Source organism: Plecotus auritus (assembly GCF_963455305.1).
Source record: "Plecotus auritus genome assembly, chromosome: 3".
Classification (NCBI taxonomy): domain Eukaryota; kingdom Metazoa; phylum Chordata; class Mammalia; order Chiroptera; family Vespertilionidae; genus Plecotus; species Plecotus auritus.
The window spans coordinates 89958884-89982730 of record NC_137772.1 but is presented as its reverse complement, the minus strand read 5'-3'; positions in this window follow the sequence as shown (position 1 = coordinate 89982730).

Here is a 23847-nt window from a genome sequence, read left to right as displayed (position 1 = left end):
CCCCAGAGGGGCGTCTGTGTGCCCCCTGGGAGTGACCTGGTCCTAGACTTGTTCTGCTTGGACAACCACCGAGGTTCCTCCAGACCAGCGGATACTCTGCCCTCCCAGGACAGAGTGCTGCACTTGGGAGTGAGGGCAAGAGAGGCCTTGAGAGGTCAGCCAGCAAGACCCTGACCCATAGGCCCAGGCTGCGCAACGAGCATCTCTTTCCTTTGAATCGCTCCTAAGAGACTCACCACTCTCTTGGAGGTCAATAGGGCATGTATTACTCTGATTTTCCCAAAGAGGAAACTAAGATCCAGAAAGTTTAGTTAACGTCCTTACAGTCAACTAAGCAAATTACTGGTGGACTTGAGACGAGAAAGCTCAAGTTCCTGACATCGGCTCCAGTTTTTTCCATTACACCACGCTGCACTTCAGCTGGGCTGATGTAAAACAGCAAAGGCAAGTCCTAGTCCTCCCAGCTGGGCAGGAGTGGGACACTGGCATGGGTTTGCATTGGAGAGGCTGGGGCCTGGGAGGCTGCAGTGCTGTTTCTACCTGCTCCTCGGCAAGGCAAAGCTGCGTAGCTCGGCAGGGCTGAGCTAGGTGTCTTTACAAATGATGCCCAGTTGAAGCGAGCCTGGAGTTCTCTTGGTGTTCTGTCTTCTGTTTTGCCCACTACATGGATTCTGAGAAGGTACAGTCTCATCTACTCCTCACTACCTTTTAGGCCTGGCAAGCAGCACGGTAAATGCTCAGTCACTGGGCAGGCCTGGATCGGCTGCTCTCTAAGTTCCTCTTATTGCAGCTGCAGGAGAATGTCTGGGGTCTGGAAGGAAGAGGCAGAACTCCCCCGGTTGGAAACAGGTCCCCAGATGCCACTTTCCCATCAGTGCTCCTGAGTTCCAGCAGACAGCAGGCTGGACTTGCAACCAAGCAGACACATGAAAGCAAACGTGCGCTTGTAACATTGCATAACCTGCCTCCCACAAAACAGAAGGCGCTCTTATCCTCACGTTATCCCCTGCCTCGTTCTTGACATTTTTATTGTGCTCAGTCTACAGCCGACTTTGCATTCCTGACACCTCCCACTTGAACTGGCTCCTGGTCCCTGGGGCGTGAGGATCCCAGTCACGTGCTGTACCCCATAGAACATCCTTGGTTTTCTTTCTGGGCAGGACACACTCCTCCTTACCTTGACATTTAGGATCTGCAGCTTCTTTTTCTTTTCTGCTCCAATAAGTCTGGGCCAGTCAAGATTCATTGCCCCTGGGGCAGGGTTTGGGGAAACTGATGCTGGGATAAGGGTGCTTTTCCGTGTGTGCTGGGTGAAAAGCAAGCATTGCCTTTCTGCTCCTGTTTCCCGGCTTTGCAATAGTGTGACACCCTCCGCCGAAAGCCCAGGCTCCATTTCCAGACCCTTGTCTGACCTGCACACAACCGAGTGTATCTTTGAAGTGCTTCTGCGTAAACCTTGTTTATGACCCCGGCTGAGCTGCTGGTTTACCTCCCGGGCTCTGGTGTAGAACAGAGTTGTCAATACCCAAGGCATGCAGTCTGGGCCAGTCCTGTGCTTCCCCTCCCCCACGTCACATCTGGAGTTTGAGTTTGTTCCAGCCTAGGAACAAAGGAAGTGAACGTTTTTAGTGCTGAGTTTCACCAGCTAAGCAATGCTTAAGGTATGTATCTATGGGTGATAAAGTCATCAGAAAGAGGGAAAGGGGAAAGGAAGGGGAAAGTAACAAGTGGGGGAAGGAAAGAAGGGGAAGGACGAAAATGAGTTCACAAAGTGATAGTAATGCAGAGAGGTGGCTGAGTGCCCGCTGCGTCCTTTGAGTGGCACCGATGCCATCTGTCACCCATCGCTGTTTCAAAGGGAGCACAGAGGCTGGTGAATGCAAGTGCTTGCTCCAGAGAAAACACACTTCAGTTTTAGTCCCATAGTCCCCTGGAATGGGAACGGGCATGACCCTACTTACTCAACAGTGAGGTCTTAACCAAAGGATTTTAAAATGCTTTGTAAAATAAATAAATCACTTGTGTAAATATAAGATGGTATTTCTCTCCTATACTCACCCTAAGTCTTGAACACACAGAGTTAGTACAACCCCCCAGAGTTAATTTTAAGATGCCGGCTTAAAGTATTCATAAGAAAGAGACCATGACACTTGGGTTGAGTATATCGCCTGGCACATAGTAGGTGCTTAATAAACATCAAAAATTGAATTACTGACTGAGTAAATGTAAGAGCAACATAGAGAAGCATATTTTAATAAGAAGATACCTGAATATTCAACACTTATTACTTTTTATTTATTTAAATTTTTATCTTTATTGTTGAGATTATAGATATCCCCTCTTTTTTTCTCCATTTTCCCCCATTTACCTGGTTTCTGCCCCCCAGGCCTTCACCACCTTATTGTCTGTGTCCATGGGTTATGCTTATATGCATACAAGTTCTTTGGTTAATCTCTTCCTGCCCCCTTCCCCCTTCCCTCTGACATTGGTCAGTCTGTTCCATGTTTCCATGCTTCTGGTTCTATTTTATTCATCAGTTTATTTTGTTCATTAGATCCCACATATAATCACTTATATGTGATATTTGTCTTTCTCTGACTGGCTTATTTTGCTTAGCATAATAATTTCCATGTTGTCTCAAGGTAATATTTCTCCTTTTTTATAGCTGCATAGTATTTCCCTGTGTAAATGTACCACAGATTTTTTTATCCACTCATCTATTGATGGGCACTTGGGTGTTGAAATACTTTATGGCTTTTGTCCTGAGTCCAAGGATGCAAGGATGGGTGAGCTCTCCACATGCATAGTCCCTAGTCGACCTGTGATCATACATACTCACCAGAGTGCTGGTGCAAGGAAGACACGGGCAGGACACAGTGATGGAGATGGCTGACTCTGCCCAGAACATTCTGGAGAGGTCTCCAGGTGTGTGGGTTCTGAGATTGCTGAGGTCTCACCAGGCAGACCAGGCCCTGGAAGACAGAACATAGGACAACAAAGGTATGAAATAGTGCTTTGTGTCAGAGAGCTGCTATACTTGGGTATGGCTGGGCCAAATGGAAGGGGGTATGTGTAGGAGGGAAGTTAGGAGCCTTGGTGAGAAAAACAAAACAAAACACAAAAACAGACAAGATAGAGATGCTTAAATGCCTCTGGTAAACACCAACTTTGCTGGTCACCATAGGTTTTAGCGTTTCTTCTATATAACAAACAATCAGCAACAGTGGGTTTCACTTATTAAATCTTCCTGGGAACCTGAAATACACCTGAAATAAACTGTTGCGTGGTCACTGGGGACTGTGTGGGTATCTCCGTGTCTCTATAGGGCCTCCAACTTAATGGTAGAAGGAAAAAATCTCTGATCTAAGCACCGAGCATGCTTATGTGGTTTCTAGTCTGTATTCCTCTCTACTGTGAGCTACCTCCTGGCAAAATCTCCCTGTTCTTTGAGCAGACTGAGCATAGCAGAAACAAAATTTCTATTTACCATGAGTACTTGTTTATCATTAGCCTTGCAAGTTTCCCACAAGCACAGAGCCCAGAAGAAATCAGTCTGGAATGAAAGGAGACAAGGCTATAGCCCTAAAGAATTTAGTGAGAAGCCTGGTCAGGGCTTATCAGAAGTGCAGCCAGCACAGGCTCGAAGGCCTGGGGGAGGAGGAAATGCTGGGAGGCTCTGCAGAGCCTCGGGCTCTCAAGCCACCAGCAAGGCCAGTAGGAACGCTCAGCGCTGGAACATCATGAACACTTCTGCCTTGGGAGCCACAAGAGTCGATAAAGCCGAATGGGGGCAGATAAAAGACAATTATGTTTGTTATGTCCTGGGCTCCTGCTATACTGCGGCTCCCTTGGGATGTACTTGTGGCGTTTGGATGTTTCTCTCACAAAGGCGTTGAGAGAGAAAAACAGCCACTTAATATCTAATAAATAATCCACCATGTCACTGCTGCTGCTGGCCTTGTCCTGACAATTCTCCCTTCTGATTGCAGACAATAATTATCCTCTAATTGCTTAGATAATCTTGCTTATGGAGTTACAACAGTGACAAACACTCTCATTTGTTGTTTTTTGTTCTGAACATTTATTTACGCCTAATTGTTCCTCAGTTGCACATGAGTCTATGTATTCTGAAGAGTAGAGGACCCCCACCCCCAGCCCCTACTAAAAAGGGGCTTTGCAGGCTGGAAGGGAATGTTACAGCCTGTTCCTTGCTTCTCTCTTGGCTCCAGGGCTGCACCTTCCAGAGGTCACTAATCAGACCCTCCCCGCTAAACAGGGCACTGCGATGGGGTCCTTGAGTGGACGGCGAATAATTGTAGGACAGCAGTGAGTGGGTCCAAGTTCTCACACTTCTAACAGTGACTGTCCCTAGAATTCAGAACCAGCCTTCAATGCTATGTGTCATTATCTCTCTTTTTTAACTTTTTATTTTTATTGAATTTATTGGGGTAACATTGTTAATAAAATTATATAGATTTCAGGTGTACAATTCTATTATACATCATCTGTAATTGTATTGTGTGTTCACCACCCCAAGTCAATTCTTCCATCACCATTTATCACCCCTTTACTCTCTTTTATCTCACCCCATCCCCCTTTCCCTCTGGTAGTCACCATACTGTTGTCTATGTCTATGAGGTTTTTTTGTTTGTTTGTTTGTTTGTTTTGCTTAATCCCTTCATATTTTCCATTCAGTCCCTCTCTCCTTCTCCCCCCTGACAGCTGTCAATCGGTTCTCTGTATCTATGAGTCTGTTTCTATTTTGTTTATTAGTGTCATTATCTCCTTCATCAAAGCACAGAATTGAATAGCAGAAAAATATCACAAATTATTGATAGTATTTATTAGACAATCCATATTATTGCTTGGTGCTGGGTGCTATACAGTCTTTGAAAAGCTTATTTTCTGCAATATGTACAGATTGTGCATTGAAAGCACTGGGAATACATGGAATACATGGATATATGAGGCAGTGGTATGAGTCAAACATACCAATCAATGAGCATTGGTTTTCAGAGCAGCAGTGAAATGGAGAATGCTTGAGAGAAATACCTATGTGTGAGCTGAAGATAGGGCTTAGAGATCATTTAATTAATTGGTTCATTTGTTCGACTTTAAAGACCTATTAAGTGACAAATATCAAATGATGCGCTGAGAGTTTTTTTTAAAAAATAAGCCACTGCCTGTGCTTGAGGAGCTCACACTCTGGTGAGAACTGAGGTATAAATATACTTTATAAATAGAGTAGAAAGTGTTAGGAAAGCATAAGGGAAGATTGGTGGTCTCAGTCTGAGGCGATGGGACCCAGACTTGAATTGGGCCTGGAAGTGTTGGTGAGCTTCTGAAAGGTTCGCTGAGGGCATCTCAGGCCTGAAAGCTGGAAGATCAAGAAGTTGTTAAAAGACTATGAAACAGTTCTGTGTGACCAAAAAATATATGGAGCAAGGCATAGTGAGGGGATGAGGCCAGAGAGAGCCTAGAAAGTTCTGAGTGCCCTGTGACGGATGTGGGCTTTCACACCAAAGGCTTTAAATGGGGAGAGGCATGAAGAGATTCACTCTGGCCAACGTGGGAGGAGAATGGATGGAAGGAGGGAAGCAGAGAGTCAAGGGGAACGTGGCAGAATTAGTGCAGCTAGAAGAGAAGCTTCCAAGACAGATGGGAGATGGAGACTATTTCACCCTCTCCACCCTCATGTTTCTTCCTTTTCTCTTTTCAGTGCCGGTACCACTACACCAGCTGTTTTATAATTTTATTCTCTTAATCTGCTTATTCCAGGAGCCTTCCCCCACATTTTTCTTGGGCCCTGAAATCCAGCCCCTGTTCCTGCAATGTCAGGATACATAATACTTTTTTTTAAAACCTTGGCTGGGATGAGAGACCCCAGGGTGCATAGTCAGGTTAATAGAAGTTATACATCACAGGTTGGACTTAACCTGAAGTCCCTCCTTTATGATCTAAATAATTTATGTTTTCTCTTTTCAAATTATAAATTCTCACCTGACACAGGAGCTATTTGTGAAAGGACCTGGATCTTTCCTTATTTTCTCTCTCAAGGGTGTTTATAACCCAGTCTCAGTTGATATGAACACACATGTATTGGACACGTGTTGTTTACACTTTGCATCACTATTTTAAGTTGGTTTCAAGAAAGAGCCCCAAATTATTTAATGGGCAAAGGTTCACACCATTGAGAAAAGAGTTCAGACCAGGTGTTCACTGCAATGAGCAGCCCCTACTTGGTGTTGAACTTGGCCAATCTTTGGCTAATGGTGGACATCTGTCCTTCTCCAGAGCATTGCCCATTTGCTTGGAGTAACTCTGATGAGTCAACATCCTCAGACTTCATAAATGCAAACACCTGCCTCTGGGGTAATTGTCATGGTTGTTTTCAAATCATTTCTATGAAAGGTGATAAATGAAAGTGCTTCCTAGGCAGCCTCAGAGAGCTCTGCTATGGACCCAGACTTCTCCTACTTTCTCTATCAAGGGTGTTAATAATCCAGGGGTCAAGAGTCAGCCAACATATGATCATAAATTTATTGGGCACCTACTGTTTACATATCACACCACTATTTCAGGTTGTGTCCAAGAAAGAGTTTAGGCTCTTAGTCTCAGCAAGAGTCCCTTAATTCCTCCCACTACAACTATGCTTGTTTCTGGTATGGCACAGCCTTTCTGTGTACTATTGTGAAAGCTAATCTGTCTTAAAACACTGGCAGAGCCTGATGCACATCAGTCATCTGGACCCCTGGCTACCTACCAGTGGACACAAATGAGAGAAGGGATGTTTTTTCAGATCATAAATCTCCAACCATACTGAGGAAGTAGCCGCTCTTAGAGATGGTAAATCAATTTGCCTAAAACAAACAACAAACAAATATATGCCTGTTTTCCCTTTCCCAAAGGTAACATATTCTGAAGAATAAAACAAAAGAAAAACAAATAGAACAATTCAGTACCCCTTGTATAGATAATGTTCTGTTAAGCACCATAAGGTACTACAGGGTCACAAAGAAACCAGGACTTGGCCTCTGACCTCATGGAACCTATATTCTACTAGGGAACATACAGACCTGGATGAATACCTTTATAGGCCCTAATGTGAAAAGAGATGCTCCTTCCCACCTACATGCAGATCAAAATAAAAAACATAGTGTAAACACAGAACTTACATGTATATAAAAATTTTAGATTTTCTGGTTGTAGAATCCTGGACAAATTAATTGAATTGAAGATGAACTTTTCTCGTGTTTTTGTGCCCTGGCTTTATTGGTTCTTTAAACACATGGCTTAAGGGATTTATGAGGGCAGCTGGAGTGTCTGAAATCTGAAAGGCTAAAAATTCTCAGGCAGGGGCTGCAGCCCACCAGTGGAATTTCTTCCTCTTCAGGGAAACCTCAGTTTTGCTTTAAAGGCCTTTCCAAATGATTGGAGGAAGCCCACCCAGATTATCAAAGATAACCTTTATTTAAAAATCTTAAGTAGATGTTAATTACTTCTACAAAATATCTCCACAGCAACATCTAGATTAGTGGTTTATTTTTTTTATTTTAATTAAATTTATTGAAGGTAACATTGACTAAAAACAATATACCAGGTGTACTGGTTAATAATGCGGATTTTGTAATCAAAGAAAACACGATAATTTCAAGAGAAACACCGAAAGTGCTTTATTCAAAGTAATGTGCATCGCTAGCTACTCATTTCCCCCATCTTTCAGGTAATTTGTGGATACTGTCCCAATAAACTTTTCTTGTTTTGAGGCAAACCATTCAGAGACCAAATTTTCCATTTCTTTGTACGTTTTGAAGTGCTGCTCAGAAAGTGCGTGTGCCATCAATTGGAACAAGTGGTAATCTGAAGGAGCAAGGTCTGGTGAATACAGCGGGTGGGTTAATACTTCCTTGGCAAGATCTTTTAACGTGTCTTTAACTGGTTTTGAAGTGTGTGATGGTGCATTATCATAAAACAAAATTACTTTGCCGTGTTTTCTGCCCCATTCTGGTGGTTCAAATTGACCTGGACATTCTTTGTTTTTCACATCGAAATCATCACTTTTAAAGCATTTAAACCAGTGTTCACAAGTATCTTGAGATGGAGCATGTTCACCATAAGCTTCCCGAAGTATACAATAACTTTCAGCAGCACTTTTCTTCAAAATAAAGTAATGAATTAAAACTTCCTGCAAATGCTCTTTTTTTTTGCACGAAATTCGACATTTTTAAGCGTAAAAATATCTATGATGTAAACACCTTCAGAAAATTTGACATATGAAGTTTTGAAGCTTGTTGTCAATACAACAAAATAGCATACATATCAAATCGCATATACTATATCAACATATGTGTAACTCCATCTATTGAAAAAAATCTGTATTATTAACTGGTACACCTGGTATAAGTTTCAGGTGTAATACAACTTTGTAATACAACATCTGTATACTCCATTGTGACCACACCATACAAAGTCTAATCTCCTGTCACTCCCTTTACCTTCTTTGCCCTCCCCCACCCACCTCTCCTCTGGTAATCACCATTCTGTTGTCTGTTTTGTTTGTTTTATTTGCTGCTTTTTGTTTTATGTCACATAAGAGTGAAATCATATGGTTCTTGCCCTTTTCCATCTGACTTACTTCACTTAGCATGACGCACATTGGTGTTTGATTAAATAACTGGCCTATACCCTAGCCAAGTAGACACATCAAACGGAGCATCACAGTCCCCTACAAAGGATGTAGTCATGAGCCTGATAGATGATCAAAAGGAGGAATTCTAAGATCTGAGAGCTGGAAGGGGATTTAGAAATCAACGTTTAATCTTTCCATGCATAAGGAAAGGGTCTACAGTGCTTGGTTTGCACAAAATCTTGAAAACTCATTTTTTTTCAAACCCAGTAGTATGTTTTACATGATGAACTCAAAGGGATCTTTAAGGAGGCCTGGAATCTAGATTCTTTCTTAATCAAGGCCTGATGGAGCAGAATGTACATAAGAGGTATACAATGTTTTTTATTTGGGTCACATGGTTATTGGAAGTAGGCCTGAGGCTTAGTCCTACCCTTTGAGGATAGGGTCCAAGACTATCAGTTCATAGGGTCCAAGACTATCAGTTTACTGGGGCCTAGACTAGTTGTGGTGCTCCAAAGCATTAGTGGAATTCTTAAATTGAATGAATGCTTGGAATTCAAGCCAGTTGGATGTTCAATATCCTTATTTTATTCATAGGAATGCAGACACAGGATGAAAATATTCTAAGCATGAAATATGGTGTATTCTGAGTTTCCTCATCAGTCCAATAGAAATGGTAGTTTATATATATAAATTTATATATGTATATATGTATTTATATATGATTATATAAGTTTAGCACAGCACTTGGTACATAGTGAGTGTTCAGTAAATGACAGTGATTACTATAATCAACATTATTTCACTCTATCCAATTCTAGTAGATGCTGTTGGTGCCATGCTCATAATATTCTTACCAGCCACTGCACCCATACCCCAGTTCTGTGTGTTGAGTACCAACGGCTCACAGCTGTCCCTTCTCCAGAGAATTGCCCTCCTTTGAAACAATGTGTTCACTAGGCAGTTAGGGTTCCCTGTGCCCAGGAGATAGCCTGCGGCCAAGGGCTGACCCTTATGAAGAGACAAAGAGTTAGTCTCCTTGCCTTATGGTGGAACCAACCCCAAGCTCAGGGTGATCAAATTGCAGCTATTCTCCAGCTGAGCTCATATTCTGGTATTTCTCCTGCCCTTTTCTGCTCCCCTCACTTCCTTTCTCCTCAGAGCACACCCTCAGTAAATTACTTGGACAAGAGTTCTTCTCTCAGGGACTGCTTTTAGGGAACCCAACTCTTGTAGAGAGCTCCCCTCCTTTGCCTGTGCAATAAAAAGCCATCTTGCTCATTGTGATTCTTACATTCAGGGCCTTGGGTGAATCTCTACCACGTGATATTTTTAGCCAGAAGAGGAAAATGATCTTGCCTCTGTGGCTGGCACCTGGTTCAGCCACATCAGACCTCTGCAATCAAGAGGCCAGTGCACTGGGTTCTTTTATCTTACATTTTGCCTAATTCTTCCTCGCCAAGTCTGTTAGCCTGCTCTCTCTTTAACCTGAATAATCACACTATCAATTACCAAAGCTAGGCTCAGAAAAAAACATCCATTCATCCAACCAGCCAGCCAGTCATTCATCTGTTCATCCCTCTAACAGTTACGGCATATTGTCCATGTAGCCAAGTACTATGCTAGGTGCTGAGAATGTGGCTGCAAACATAGATAGACATAGTATCTGATCTCTAGGAACTCACCTCTAGTATGAGCATGGCACCAACAGCATCTACTAGAATTAGAGAGAGAAATGAACAAGCAAACAGGCAACCTCAATGAAGTTTGTGATCCATGCTGTCTAGGACAGTGGTTGGCAAACTCATTAGTCAACAGAGCCAAATATCAACAGTACAATGATTGAAATTTCTTCTGAGAGCCAAATTTTTTAAACTTAAACTTCTTCTAACACCACTTCTTCAAAATAGACTCGCCCAGGCCGTGGTATTTTGTGAAAGAGCCACACTCAAGGGGCCAAAGAGCTGCATGTGGCTCGCGAGCCGCAGTTTGCCGACCACGGGTCTAGGAGAACACACAGAAGCTCCTACATCAATCTAGAGGTTCAAAATGACTTGGTTTCATTGTGATTGACCAAAACAGAAATAAATAGAATGGATATCCCTTAGCACACTGCAAAAAAAACAAAACAAAAAACAAAACAAAACAAACAAACAAACAAAAAAACCCACCCAAAGCAGTTATTCAAAGAATAAGGTGTTACAATATAGAAAGATATGTAGTTTTAAGCATAAAAAATGGTTGCCTAGTGATGGAGAAAATAATGAGATATAAGTGCAAAGGACTCTGGCTGGTGTGTTATTGTTGCTGCAGCTTTTCCCCCACTCAAAGGCTCATCTGAATTAGATGATTTCTGCTTGGGGACTGGCTAGATCAGTGGCAATCAACACAGAGTTCTCTGACTGCCTTTCCACCCTACGGCATGGCTGATCGCCCAGAGACATGGTCAAGACAGCGGGGCCTCAACTGCACAGCTGCCTTATTGTTGCTTATTACATCCATGCCATTCATCAGTCTATTCCTGCCAGACATGCAGAGGTTATAGCATTACTATGGAGTTAGGAATATTAATTGTTCTATGTTGATATTTTAGTGTAGCTGGTGCTAATGGGAAAATAATTTCTACTCTGTCTTTATGGCCATTTTCATTGCTCTCTGGTGGTTATATAGTTATTTGGCTATAGATGATAATGAAATAATACATAGTAGCTATTATTGATTTGACTGTAGAATTAGGGGGGGGTCATAAAGGAGGAGGTATTTGGGAGAAGCTGTGACTTGATAAATATTTAATTTTTCTTGAGGCTTCTTTTTGTCTTTGCAGAGAGTTCTCTTTGACGATAGCAATGTAAAATTCTAAAAATACCAATGATTTGGTTACTTAAGAATCCCAAGATATTATTCATAAGTCAGCTCTGTTGATGATCATGTGCTGGAATCTGAAAGATAAGGAAGTCCTGGTCTTCTGTCCCCCTCACCCAGTTTCCTGAGTTGCAAGCCTTGAGGTTGGTCTATGTTCCTCCATCTCTCTTATTCTCCCGTGCCCTACCTCCAGTCATCCCCAAAGCCCATCTGTTGCCCCTTCTTTGGTCCCAATCATGGCTCTGGTAGGAGACCTGTGAACTTATCTCTTCCTAGACTACTGATTGACAACTGCTGCCTTACACATTCATCTCCCACCTCTAGTCTCAACTATTCTTATCCACCAATCATGTTGTCAGTTCCTTATTCAAAATTCTCCTCATTGAATAAAATAAAAACTTCATTCCAAGATGCTTCAAGATCTAACCCCTACCCACCTTTCTAACTTCACATCCTTTCACATTTCCTTCTCATTCCCAATAACCCAGTGTGTGACTCATTTCTTGTTCTTCCCCAAAGTACATTATGCCTTCTCCTCATAGGCACACTTACTCCTTAGAATGCCCTCATTCTTCAGAGGCTACCTCTGAGAGTCCTCCTTACTCACCTGAGCAAACATGATCATATCTTTCCTGTGCATTGCGTTTTCTACCTAAAGCATAGAAATGACCACACTGTATTGTAACGTTATGTTGGTTCATCTGTTTCCTTACAAGACTGTGAACTTCTAGAAGTTCATGAGGTTTTTATCTCTTTAATCTCTAGTATCTGGCCCAGTGGCAGGAACATGGCAATTATTTATTCTGTACTGAATAAATGAGTCAAATAGATTTCCTCCTCATGTGGTAGGATCTTCTGGATTAAAATGACAGATAAATCGCCCTAGCTGGTTTGACTCAGTGGATAGAGTGTCAGCCTGAGGACTGAAAGATCCAGGTTCGATTCCAGTCAAGGGTATATGCCGGGGTTGTGGGCTCGATCCCCAGTAGGGGGTGTGCAGGAGGCAGCTGGTCAATGTTCTCTCTCATCATTGATGTTTCTATTTCTCTCCCTCTCCCTTCCTCTCTGAAATCAATAAAAACATATTAAAAAAAGATAAATCAATTACACTTCATAAGGATCATATGAGATATTTTTATTAACTTATAGTCACAGCCATATAGTCACATCTGTTAGAAGGCTAGCCTCCCTTTCTTTATGATCCTCACACATGCCATTCCCCCTGCCTGGAACACTAGTGTTTTTCACTAGAGATACTGTAAGACTATTAATGGCTTGTTTACAGCTAAGAATACTCATTCCTATAGAGACCCAGACCCCCCAAATTCCTCAGTGTTTTTCCCTGCAATCAACTAAATTAGACATTCCCTAGTATAGGATTTTTATCTCAGGGTTTTATAAGGTTAAGCCATGTGAAGTTATCATTTTTGTGCATCAATAATGATTGAATATCAGCGCTTCACACTGGTCAAACTAATAGTTAGCAAATACACTCATTAATGATGGTGCCAAGGTGAACATCAAAGTGTCTGCATTTAAATGTTCTAGATTCCAAATGAAAGGAGTATTTTCCTTATCTCAGCCTGGGTCTCCCTGACTTATGTCTCCAAAGCTACTCAGAAGGGTCTGCTAAGCCCACTGCTTTTCCTCAACTAAGATCATAAATGCCTGGAGTGCTGTGCAGAAGTAACCTTTTATAGGCTCACTTGTGAAAGGTTAGTATTTATAGCTAATTAGCAGAAGCCCAGCACAACGTAGATGCACAATAAATGTCTCAGAATGAATACTAAGTAGCACATATATTACTTGTATCATGGAGGAAATCTTTAATTGCTTGTGATGAAAGGGCTTGTGGGAAGGTGGATTGTGATTCCTTTCTGAAATGAGAATCACACTTTTTGGCTATTTGTTCCTGGACCTTTATCTCTACTGTCCTGCTCCTGATACATGTGACCAATACCCACAGGATGTGATCAACACCCACTATCTGTCCTCTGAACTGTCTAATCCACAGCCTTTGCTTCAGGCTTTATTGCTCATGCCACCCTTTACTCTATTTCCTAAGCAAATGGTGTCACTGGCTTCTAGCCTCTTGCCTCATCACCTGTCTATGTCTATATTTTCACCATTAAAATCACAACCAATATTTCTCTACTAGAATTATCTTAGATCACCCTCCTTAATAGAGATTACATTTACTCTGGTCACTCAAAATATCATCTCAGGTTGTGACCCAATTCCCAGCATCCCTATGTGTCTCATGTTGTCTGATGTACTTACCTATTTCCCAGCCCCAGAGACAAGGATGATTTTCCCCCTACCAAAGATGTGGACAGAGAAGGGGACGAGAACACAGGCCTGCCCCTAAGAATCTTCCTTTTGCTACCAGTCAGATTCAAATGTCATCTAAAATTAGTCAAAACTTAGCCTCCACTCAGATCCCTCCTCACACTGCATATTTCTCATGCTTACCTGGAAAGGTGAAGGAAGAGAAGGCAGAAGAGAGAAATGAAGCCCAAGAACCTGGGTATTTTTCTTGGGCAAGAGCCAGATCTGCTCTAGACAAAAATAAGCTGTGTAAGAAAGTGTGCTGTGTAGTTCAAGGCCACCACAACTATAGAGGCCAATGCCACTCAGCAGGAACTCTGACTGGCTCCCAGGAAGAACTGCTTCCAGCTTTTTCCTGTAAGTATTATCCTTTTTCACCCCCAGGATAATGAAATCCTGTTCCCATCTCACTTGGTCTCCTCTGGTCTACCACCTCTCATCTCCCTCCCAATCTTTCTTTTCTCTTGTTCTGTGACACCTGTTGAATGTGGCACACAGGGTTTGAAGTCACTGCAGTACTCCTTGTGATTGTGAGGTAATTGGATAATATTACTGCCTTCTCAGAAAGTCTTCAAAGTTATCACGAGGAAGTGAGGCATTCCTCTCCTGGCTGGTATCTATGTGGCCAGATAAGATGACTGCTACATTCCATCCTAACCATGTCATTTAGCCATTCTTCCATATTTGGGTACTTCCGTGGACACACTGAGGGTTGTGATAGTCCAAAGCACTCAGCTAAAATGGAATTCCAAATATAGTGCCTACACATGGGTTTCCAATAATCAGTCCAGAAGTAGTCTATCCACAGTTCAGGGTTTAGGTTCCTTTCTCTGTTTTTGGTTATTTTTTTCTCCTGCCCTTTGGAAGTTTAAAACAAGTCAGAGGCATCTTGTAGGTGATAGCAAAAGTATTCATTATCAAAGAGAACTCTTGTCACAAAGCACGTTTTGTCATACATAGTGTATAGCATGAATAGTAATGTGTGTGGCTGTATGAGTTAGATTTCCTGGGTATAAATCTCAACTCTAACAATTTTTAGCTTTTTAAACATGGATAGGTTACTTAACTTCTCTATGCCTCAGTTTCTTTATTTATAAAATAAGAATTATAATAGGATGTAACTACTCATAAGTCATTGTGAAGATCAAATGACTTAATGTACACATTAGGCAGTGCCTGGAAAAAACTTGACCAAAATAATATATGATATTATTGGTAGTAGTAGTAATAGTAGTAGTAGTAGTGATAGTAATAGTAGTGGTGGTAGAAATAATGTTTAGTATTTGCCTTAGAGGAGTATGTTTTCCTGCAGTGTTTCTCCTACATGCAAACTCACTGAACCCCTTCAATATGTCCCTGAACCTCTGAATTCTCTGGACCCCTGAGACTCATTGCTTTAGCAAAAAGAGTCCCACCTAGAAGTCAGAAGAGCTGGGAATATTTGCAGCTAGGCACATACTACTAATTTATAGCATACCACAGGCCAGTCCTTGTATTAGGTTCTTCTCTTCTTACTTTATGTATTCTTCACACCAGTTCTGCAAGGTCTCCATTTTATAGATCAGGAAATAACTTCTGACTGGTTTTAACAACTGGGCCTGCCCTAGCTGGTTTGGCTCAGTGGATAGAGTGTCAGCTTGCGGACTGAAGGGTCCCAGGTTCGATTCTGGTCAAGGGCTTGATCCCCACTAGGGGATGTGCAGGAGGTAGCCAATCAATGATTCTCATCATTGATGTTTCTATCTCTCTTTCCCTCTCCCTTCCTCTCTGAAATCAATAAAGATATATTAAAACAACAACAACAACAAAAACAACAACAACTGAGCCAATGCCACGAAGCAGAAAACATGGGTCTGTCTAGAACCACTATTAAAATCCCAGCCCATGGATTCTCTACTTCTGGAACCCTTATTTCTCCAGCTTCGTAAAACTGAATACCCTTGTCGTGTCCATCTTGCACCATCTCACAGGGTAAGCATTCAAAGAGAAAGTGTTTATGCAAGTCAGCTGTAGGCCAGGAAATGACAGCTGGATTGGATTCATGACTCCAAGTAAAAGGAAGCACTTGGAAGAGATAGCCAGGAGAGGCAGGAGATGCTAATATTGGGAGGAGACTCGGGTTGCCTTCTCCAGGCAGAACCCTGGGGGCAGGTGCTAGGCTGAGTGGCATAGTCTATGGGTGTGGGAGTCCAGGATGGGGTTGCCCCTGGGCAGAGCTTCCCCTGGTGGAAGAGGGAACAGTAGCCGGCCTAGCTGCTCCCCACTCAGCTGCCTGGAGGGTCTGCCAAGCAGAGTGGGCCTTCAGCACATGTCAAAGTGCTCCCTGTGGGCATGGAGAGTCCTTGGCCTTAGAACAAGGAGCACAGTGAAACCTCCACGTGGTGCTAATGGCCTCGGCTGGCTGTAAGGCTGTGGAATCTGGTGTGGGACGTTGTAATAAAAACCCAGGATCTCAGTCCTAAATGTTCCAGGGGCAGGGTCTAACCCCAAGGGAATAAGGGGAGGCTGGGGAAAGGAGCAGAAACAAGTTTCCTCCTTGGAAATACATTTGTACTCTTACTAGAAGGAGAACTCTGGAAACAGTGGGGTCTGGGGAAAGAACTACACTTTGATTCTCATTTTGATATGACCCATTTACTTTGCTTCTTATGGCTGCCACTGCCATCTCTCACATGCTTTATTGCCATAATTCTGGCTGAGTTTTCTGCTCTGAGATTTGTTCATTCCAGTCAGGCTCACTGCAGTGCAGAGTGATTGCAGCTAATTGCTCAGAACTTTCCCTTACATAAAACTCTTATGGGATTTTCCTTTGCCCTCAGGATAAAGGCCTAACACTGAACTTGGCTTTCAAGACAATGGAGGTTCTGGATTCCTGATCACTGCTCTAGATACTTTCTACTCCCTTTCCCCATTTAAGGGTCTATGTAATTAATAAATTATAATAAATAAGTCATTTCTAGAGTCATCAGCAATATTATCAGAATAGAAGAAGACTTCCATCATCTGAGGATGAAAACACGGTAGTCAATCAACACTGCAGACAGGGAAGTCAGCCTGGAGTCAAAGAAGCAGAAGTCTAGTTCTCGCTGAGCCTCTGTGTAATCTGCACACGTGGCTTCCAGACTCTGTTCCTTCTTTTATAAAACTGGGCCAGTAAAGTCGTGACTTCTATACTCTAATAATTTTAACCTTTTCAAGATACTTCAAAGATAAGTCTAACAGTACATGGAGAAACACTTTACAAATTCAAAGCATTATTAATATATGTTCCTTATATACCAAGATGTGCACCACTAATTACCTTTAAAATCTTTTTTTAGGTCACATAGAATCTGCACTTTATATAAAATCTGTAATAACTAAGGCTATCTTTGTATCAGACACAGATTTAAAGCACGCCAAAGAGACCTTTTCATTTTGCTGGATCTGAGAAACAGGGCTGGCTGTAAGCCTTGCTCTTCTGCTCACCAGTTGCTGTACTTAACAGAGGGGCCTCATGAGAAAGTACGATAGAAGAGAGCAACTGAAGGCTCCTAAATGGATGAAATAAAGATGGCTCTGTCTTAAGGAAATCTCCAAAAACGGATAGCATGTAAAATATTAGAATGTGGGGTCATGGGCTGTTGTAGGTCCCTGCTCCTACTATGCTTTTAATCACCTCATTTTTTTTTAATTTTTTTTTTTTTTTTTTTTTTTGCTTTCAAAGCTCTTTCCCAATCTGGAGTGCATTTCTCCTTTTCTTCTCCTAACCTCCCAACATACACATATTTTTCAGTTAGCTAACTCTTGGAAGATACAATACATATTGAATGAATGAGTGAAGAAATGAAAGGATTTTGGATGGAGGGAGTGATGGACATCATGACCAGAAGATCTTGATTCTTATTTGGATCAACCTTGTGAAGTAGAGAAGCAGTTATTGGTCCCATTTTACACATGATGAAACAGGTTTAGAAAGTCGAGTGGCTTGGTTGAAGACACTTAAATAGTGGCTGAATGAACCCTTAACTCTTAGGGTATTTTTCTTTGCACAACATCATAATTCTTGAAGGCAAGAAGACTTAATTTCCATGTTGTAGGCTGAGAACAAGCCTTTTTAGAGAAAAGGACATTTACCTGCCTGTCTCCTTCTCCTCTTCTCCTTGAGGAAGTGATTTCAGAGGCAAGCCAGTATTCAGAGGCTAATTTTAAAGACAGGTCTCAAAAGTGACATCTGTTAGGATCATAGTAAAAATTGTAAGATTTTAGCCCACTTCTAATGAAGATTCAGTACAGTTCTCTGCTAGTAAAATGAGCTTGTTTCCATGGCAGAGAAGGAACTAAGGGAGGAAAGAGAAAAAAAATAGTAAGAGCATTTTTTTTTTTTCAGAATTATTTCTCCAGATACACTTAACAATTCAGTGTTGATGAGGAGGCAATGGGTGAGCTCTGATAAATAGAAAAACTCTTTAGGTCTTATCAAGGGACAGGATAAGTGAGAAACTTGGGCATAAAAATGATTTATTGAGCTCATGTGTGTGCTCTCTTTCACATGCTTTGGTTCACATCTTTCCATATAGAATCTGAATCTAGACTGGGTTTTAAACCCTGACTTTACCACCAACTAGCTCTGTAATAATGGGCATGATTCTTAACTTCTCTATTGTCATCTGTAAATGCAGGTAATAATAATTAACACACATTCCCCTTGTAGGTAATTGTGAGAATGAAATGAATTAGTTTATGTTAGTACCCTTTGATGAGTGTCTGGCACATTGTAAATTCCGTTGTCATCATCATCATTATAGCTGTCTTTTGCTAACTGTCTCTTGAGTTATTGTCAATTGGGTCAAACAGGGAGGAAAGAGTGGCTAGATCACCTTGGCTACTTTTACACATTCTGGCCTTTCTATCTCCCATTCCCAACCTTCTGGAAATTCAGACTCAGTAAGTCTGGGGTAAGACATAGTTATATGTATTTTGAAAAGGCAGATATAAAATGCTTTCTTTTATCCTACTACTCAACCTAAAACCCACCAGAATTCCAACTTTAAGGGATTTCTCTGGAGGGTGAAAAACCTTAGGGGCAGGAACAAGGAATTGTGGGAGTGGGACTACTTATATAAGCTCAACTAGAGACCACAAGAGAGATGCCAGGTGACAGGATAGAATCTATTTCCTCATTTTCATGCTCTCTCTGCTCAGAAACATTTTCATCTTAATTGCTGACTTCTGTAACACCCTCCTGTAATCTCCTGCAAATCCAGTGGACTCTGTGTTGTCACACTTCATCAGCTGTGTTATAATTCCCAGGAACTGGCCAGGATTGATGTCCTATCCCTGAAAATCTGGCCCCAAATAAATGGCTTCAGAGGGCTTACTAATAAATCAGAGGCATTCTGAACAGATTCTGAAAGTATTCTAAGCCAGGACAAATCCTCCTGGGAATCCAATTTGGCTGCTTCATTACCAGTTCTGTCTCCCACAAGCAGGGAGATTATAAACAACATTGTAAATATGTAGATGAGATTGGCTTTTGTGACCTAATGTTTCTGGTGAAGAGAGAAGTACATGTTAAAACAGAAAAAAATGCACACAACCCACTGGCAACAGATTTTTACATGCTTCAGTTTGAACAGGAATCATTTTGTGATTTTATTACCTTGGTGACAAAGACTTGGCTGCTTCTGCATTTTATAGTGGTTTAATTAACCTTTGTTCACAGAGAACAGGTACACCTACTCCATGAACTAAGAGCCACTTTAAAATGGAAAGTTGCCAGCTGTGTCTCACAGGCCCTGACCAAGATTCTGCAGAGGGTGGTGAGAGCAAAAGTCCCAGGGCCAGGCTCCGGGGGATGCATTTCAGCAAGTGACTTAATTTTCTGTGTCTCAGTTTCTTCCATTTGGAAAATGGGCTAATAGTGGTTTGTACCTCACCTTTTTGTAAGTGACACTAGGACTAACCAACAGATAATCTACTGTGAGATAACCAGGTGTCTGGGTAATGAGGGAAAGTTTAATTGATAAACCTAGCCTTAGAGAAATCATGAAGAACTGTTGGAGTTTGGCTGTCATTTTAGGTTAATAAATCTCCATGTAAGGTGCTGGAATTTACAGTATAATAGAGTATTTCTGTTCAGGGCCTTTGGAGTTGGACAGATCTGGGTTTAAATCCTTGCTCTGCCACTTAGTGGCTGTGTAACCTCATGTTCTTCATTTAGCTATGGGGATTAAATGGAGGGCTGTCCATCACAGTATATACCCAATACTATGTAGGGGTGCAGTGCATGGAAGCTGTAACTATTATTACCCTCACACTATTGACTGTCATGTATTGACCCCTGTATTAGTTTCCTATTGCTGCTGTAACAAACTGCCACAAACCTGATGGCTTAAAAAAACAGAAATTTATTCATTCAGTTATTCAGGCCAGAAATCTGAAATCAAGGTGTCAGCAAAGCCATGCTCCCTGTAGGGGCTCTAAAGGAGAGTCAGTCTCTTGCTTCTTTGAGCTTCTGGAAGCTACCAGCATTAGTTGATGTTCAGTTTCTGCCTGTGTTCACATTGCCTTCTCTCTGTTGTCTAATCTCCCTTGGCTATTCTCTCAGAAGGATACTTTTGGTAGTATTTAGGGACAACCCAAATAATTCAGGGTAATCTTCTCATCTCAAAATCCTTAATTTAGTCACATCCACTAAAACTTTACCATATAAAATAACCATCAGCCCTGACCATTATGACTCACTTGGTTGAGCATCATTCCATGCACCAAAGCGTCGGCCTGCAGACCAAAGGGTCCTGGGTTTGATCCCGGTTAAGGGCACGTGCCTTGATTGCAGGCTCCTCAGGCCCTGGCCCTGGTTGGAGGCAACCAATTGATGTGTATCTCTCACATTGATGTCTCTTTCTTTCTCTCTCTCTTCCACTCTCCCTAAAAATCAATGGAAAAATATCCTTGGGTGAGGATTAACAACAGCAACAATAACTAAAACACACCAAAAAACCAATACAAAATATATTATTTATGTGAAATGGGGATATTATTTCAAACATAAACAATGATGTACACAGGTTATATAGCTGAATGGTCCAGACTCTGGATGCTGGACCTCGATGGCCACGTCAACCTTCAGCTGCATCTTGTGTATTAGGCATAACCTTAGGAAATTTGCTTAAAGTGTTAGCTCGTATCATGCATTTCTGTGCCTGTAGATGGAGAAAAGATTGGGGACCAAGCAGAACAATTGCTATGTTTCTAAAATTAGGAATCCATACTATCTGCTTTTATTTCTTCTAATTTATTACTTGCTTCCAGAGCATTATGCAAAACAAACAAACAAACATTCTCATTAACTAAGAATTTTAGTTATCGGGAAACACATGAATTGAAATTTCTTATGTAATTATGCATACTATAAATGTACACTCCATGAGTACATAAGGGCAAATCTAACTTTGTGGGACTGAAAGTTATATGATATGGGGGCCTCTTGATGAAAAGGAACACAAAATTACATATGCAAAATTATATACAAGAGTGAATATTTACTTACAATGAGAAGAGAAAGCAAACAAATTGTTGCTGGTAAAAATGGGTTCTTGTGGTGTTGTGAGAAAGAAATTTCAAAGGGCACATGCATGGGAGAAGTTAAGTGTAGTGGAAAGATTTGTTGGGGTGAAGGTAAATAACATGCCCTCGGGATGTAGAGGGCAGGCAGGCTCTGGTAGCGACTACCCTAGGATCCCTGATAATCCTCCACATATTTTCTTGTTTGGGGGAACAAGCAGGCTTTTCTTTTGAACTATCCAGTCTATTTCCTGGGTTTTTCCAGGCTTATGGTGGGCCCTCCCCCTAACCAATCCTTTTCCTGGACCTTCTGGTTCTACCCTTATCCAACCTGATTCTTTTGCCAGATGACTCTGCCCCTTTGTGTCCATTCTTTGTCTCCTATTGCATGCCCCGAAGTTCTGCTTTGTCATCTGGTTTCTACTGAGCTGAGCAAGTGCCCAGCAAAGGAATTCTCCCCTTACTAGTTCTCCCTCCCCACCCACCCCCAATCTTTGGGGAAGGGATCAGTGGTTCCCTGGGGAGATTATTCCTGCCCACTTAGGGATTAAGTCCTTACAGAGGAGGGTGTGGTGGTCCCCTGGGGAGCCTGTACATGCTAACACTTCCTAGTAAATCAGGCCCAAGGTCCCAATCAGCTCCCTAGTTTATTAGACTTAATGTCTAATTCCATTAGCTCCCTCCCTTTATTAATAACTAGCTAGCTACAAATTACTGGTTCATGCTGGTATGGAAGGCAAATGAAATGCAGATACTAGGAGTTGGCTTGTGTATATGGTGATGGTCTAGGTCAGGGGTGGGAACGTTGGGCCTGCAGGCCTTGTAAGGCCTGAGAAATAATTTGGTCTGGCCCTGCCAAGGAATTAGGGGAGAGTTAATTAGATGTTTGACCAAATATAGCAGGCTAATTTTTAAGCTGATAATTTTGTATGGCCCATGAATGATGTTATAAATATCCAAATGGCTGTTGGCAGAAAAAAGGTTCCCCATCCCTGGTCTAGGTGGTTATGAGAAGCAGCTCCAGAAGTGGTCTTGTCAGCTGTCTCCTGGGCCAGGAGTCAATAAAGTTACATCCAGTAGTTAATAAAGGAGATTTATTACATGTAAACTAAAGGCAATTTATCTTCCCTCTTTAAGACTTCACAGGAAAAGGTTTACATATATGCCTGAAACCACATTCCAGTTTTGGATTAAGAAAATACCATCCCATGTTGCCTTTTGAGTTCTCACCTTCATTTAGAAAGTGCTCTTCGGCAGACCCTAGGTCTTATCTGGGTAGAGAAGGGAGCCTAGATGTGTGGGTCTGGGTATGTCAAGATTGCTGTGCCTTTTTAAGCAACACACTTTGTTTTGATCTTTTCCTCCTCTCTCATTTCTCTCGTGCTTGAGCTTTCGGGTGCTCTGTGGCTGGAAGAGAAAGCATGTGTTTAAGATTTGTGTGGTGAGTCCTGACCTCCCACGGTTCTCAGTATTTTCTGGGCAACTTTGGAAGGGCTGCGGGTATTCTAGAAAGTATTATCCTGCATAAGCAACCACTGGGAGGGGGCAATGTCTGTCTGTATCTCCCTCTTATTTCTTTTATTTTGTCCTCTCCTCACCTATCAACACATCTCCCTCCTTCCTCCAGAATCTTACAGATACCAAGTTAAGAAATCACTCACTAATTGAGGTCTCTGAAATACCCCAAAGCATGACTCACTACTGATGATGGGATTTGGGGCACTGTGATAGGAAATGGAAAGCTCAATGTGGGGAGCTGAGGGGACAGTAAGCTTCCAGGCACTTGCCAGGTGACTCAAAAGCCAGGCCTGCTCACTCCTTTTACTGTGGTTGCTGATCTTGGAGATAAGCTGACCCCGGTATGGGGCAGTGTGTCTGGGCCAGCTTTGCCAGGCCCAGTGGGAGTCACATGCCTACCCCAGCCTGTCCATACCTCCTCCTCAGCCAGCAGTTACAGCCCATGGAGGAGTGCAGTGGATCCTGGTGTGGGCCAGCACAGAACCAATGCTTCCTGAGCCCAGGTTTCATAAATGCGTATGAAGAAAGGTGGGGGCCAAACAGGCATCAGCTCCCTGGTGATAAATCGAACCTGATTCTGCTGATTCTGTGCATGTTTATCTTGTTAACAAACACATGTTAGTATCATGTATACTAGCCATTTAACTAAATATTTCTTCAACAAACACTTCTTAGCACATGCCAGGCACTTTATTGGCTTACAAAGAAAGAGTTCACAAGTATAATTATAAAAACATATGAGTACACCCAAAATAATACAGGATCATGTGATAAATATTATAATGGAATGCCGGGGCTGACCAGCAGCCCCTGAAAAAGGGATGAACAGATTATTCCGATTCAGTTTCACTGTGAAAGAGAGGGCTAAGGGGTTGCCTGGCTCAAGGGACCAAGCAACCTTGATTGCCTGCCTTGTTAGCCTTTTATTGTAACAGCAGTGTGAGATACAGTGTATCTTTAGA